This window comes from Perca fluviatilis, chromosome 7, assembly GCF_010015445.1.
Source record: "Perca fluviatilis chromosome 7, GENO_Pfluv_1.0, whole genome shotgun sequence".
NCBI lineage: Eukaryota > Metazoa > Chordata > Actinopteri > Perciformes > Percidae > Perca > Perca fluviatilis.
Window position 1 is genome coordinate 41,428,631 of NC_053118.1, and position 322 is coordinate 41,428,952.

Below are 322 nucleotides of genomic sequence, written 5' to 3' on the forward strand. Positions count from 1 at the left end.
TGGCGCAATGCGGCATGGACGCGCGGGCTCCGCAATGGACGGGGTAAAGAGGCGATGGAATCCAGGAACGAACGTGGGTCAGGGATCACAAACGTTACCCGGAACCACGTGGACCCTGATGCCGCCGACAATTACCTGGAGGACCAGGGGACATCAGGGGACTACGATGAAATAATCACCTGCCTGCCACCACCACCGCACACATCCGGGATTGCGATTAATATTACACACACCTTACCCACCTGCACGTCAGGGTGCGTTAATGATTACTGCACTGGGGACGGATGGTCTCCATTCATCCACCACCTGCCTGAGACCACCA